Source organism: Hydra vulgaris, chromosome 01 (genome assembly GCF_038396675.1).
Source record: "Hydra vulgaris chromosome 01, alternate assembly HydraT2T_AEP".
Classification (NCBI taxonomy): Eukaryota; Metazoa; Cnidaria; class Hydrozoa; order Anthoathecata; family Hydridae; genus Hydra; species Hydra vulgaris.
The window spans coordinates 3457434-3459965 of record NC_088920.1 but is presented as its reverse complement, the minus strand read 5'-3'; the positions used below and the strand labels follow the sequence as shown (position 1 = coordinate 3459965).

At 23.7% G+C, this 2532-nt stretch overlaps 1 long non-coding RNA gene across 1 annotated transcript; it reads right to left on the bottom strand.

Moving 5' to 3' along the window:
- Window positions 1–291: 291 nt before the first annotated feature.
- LOC136074743 (uncharacterized) lies at window positions 292–2108 on the bottom strand. The gene is made up of 2 exons (XR_010635384.1): window positions 2023–2108; window positions 292–471 (listed from the first exon to the last, which is right to left on the bottom strand). It is a non-coding gene; the product is annotated as an uncharacterized LOC136074743 (long non-coding RNA).
- Between the last annotated feature and the right edge of the window lie 424 nt (window positions 2109–2532).

The following is a 2532-nucleotide window of genomic DNA, read 5'->3' as shown; positions in this document are numbered from 1 at the left end:
GCAAAACAACGATTAGCCAGTTTTACATTGTACCATAATGATTTTGTTTATGTTAACTAACTGAGTCGCGCATGGGATCGTTATGGATTTTCTTCGGGAAATTCTATTTGAAGTCCCTATATTTTCCTTTATATTTAGACTTCTTAATTATTTAAAGTTATCTTTAGCAGAATCGACTGTAATTTTTTGGTTAAAAATTGGCGTATTTTCATTAGTTTAAGGACAATAAAATGTATTAAACAAATGATTATTGACAATTTTAATTATTATGAATAAATTTAAAAAATAGGCTTAAATTTCAAAATTTATATTTACGCGACAAATAGCAATTATTAAACAAAGATTTGATTCACAACCATTCGACAATGGTGCTTTTCTGCGATTCATATCCAATCGTCAACATGATTCGTTATAAATTTCATCTTCAATTTGTAACGTTACTTTCTTCTTTAGTGCTTGCATCCGTTTTAACTTTAATAAAATAAAAATAAACATAAGCACAACTTCATAATTTATTACATATTATATGTAAAAAATTATGAATAAGTTATGAATAAATTATGAATAAATTATGTATAAATTATGTGCTTATATTTATTTTTTTATCTACATTTTGTATATATGTTGTTACTATGTTGTATAAGTATATATGATATATACTTATACAACATAGTAACAATATATATACAAAATGTTCACAACATATAAACAACATGGTTATCATGTTACAATAACAATTATTTTTATTATTGACAAAAAAGTTTAATCCATTAACATCAAACAAAAGTTTCATAGACTTGAGTTAAGGAACTTTTTTATAACTTTGTGAACTATGTAATGAATAAATGTAATGAATATCACAATGTAATGAATATCACAATGAAAATTTACAATTACAAAAAAATGCAGGATACTTACAAATATATTTATTAAAACATGCGTTACTTAGATTTTTATTACCATTACTCCATTAACGACTCCATGTCTTGAGATTTAACAATTTATGATTGAATATTTAATTTACTTCACAGATTCTAAATAAAGTATATAACACGCTGTGAAATATTAATTTATCATTTTATTATAAGTAGATGACTTTAAAATCTTGCCACAATATGATTACAAATTAAAGCATCTTAAACATTTTAAGAAAGTTGCACATTACCATTATACTATTAAAATTTTTAAGATTGAAACCATAATATGATTACAAATTAAAGCATCTTAAACATTTTAAGAAAGTTGCACATTACCATTATACCATTAAAATTTTTAAGATTTAGCATTATTAACATATATTTAAAATATTTAAATTGAAATCCTAATATAATGTTCTTCATTATTGACAATATCCAGATGAAATCTGTTTATCTAACTACAACGCAAACTTATCAGCAAGGGAACAGAAAAAGATTTTTTTTACTACCTGTAATTGGTAGGTATAAGGTGCTAGGGAGCACTAAAAATGTTAGGAGACTTTAAAACTACATTGAGAAAAAATTCATCAAATTTGAATAAACAAGACAATTGTGTAAATTTAAACATACATGTATGTGTGTATGTTTAAGTATATATACTAATATGTTTGCATATTTATATGTGAGTAAATAATTATATATGTATTTATGGGTGAATATTTACATATGTATCATTAAACAAAATTTGTAATTCTTATTGTATGTATTTTATGTACTTTATGACAAGATCTTATAATCTTCTACGAGCATCTGCATACTTATTGTAAAGTTAACAAAATTTGTAATTAAATTTAAATTGTAATTAATTTATTTTGTATACTTTATTAATTCTTTTATTGTAAAACATGTTTTGAATTAATAGAGAAAAGAAAAAAATTTAATTGCCTCTCAATCTTCCTAAATATTTTTATACACAAAAACTATTTTATAAAACACAGTAAATCTAGTCATGAGTAATAGTAAAAATAAGAGGAAAAAACTTTTCCTTCGCTTAAACACTGAAAACAGAAATTTTAATAACTTATTTGATTAAGTGTAAACTTACCAGATTTAGATAAACCATTTAACTTGAGATTTGGCATTTTGTGTCAACATTATGTTTATTGCCATAGCTTCATTAATATTTGCTACTTACTTTAATGTGGTGGCACATTAATCATCACAAACAAGCTCTAAAAACAAAACATCAATACTATTAAAGCTAATAATTGAAACAATTTTCTTTGAGGTGTTTTCATATAAAATAACAAAGTAAGAAAAAGCATTATTGGCAATTCTTTATGACCATTAATGAAAGCGTTTTAAAAATGAAATCATAGAGAAAAAATGACTTTGGAAGTTTGACATTAGGGTGAATCAAATACTTCTTGAAATATTTAGGTAAAAGAAATATGACATTATTACTTACATCATTATTTAGACCTTACCTTGAATATTGAACCCAGTAAAGAGTTTACCTATACGGAAACATGTTATTATAATTGAACAACTCCAACATATAGTTTAAAAAATTTATCACGTAAAAACTCACTGATAAACCTTTATCTCCACATGA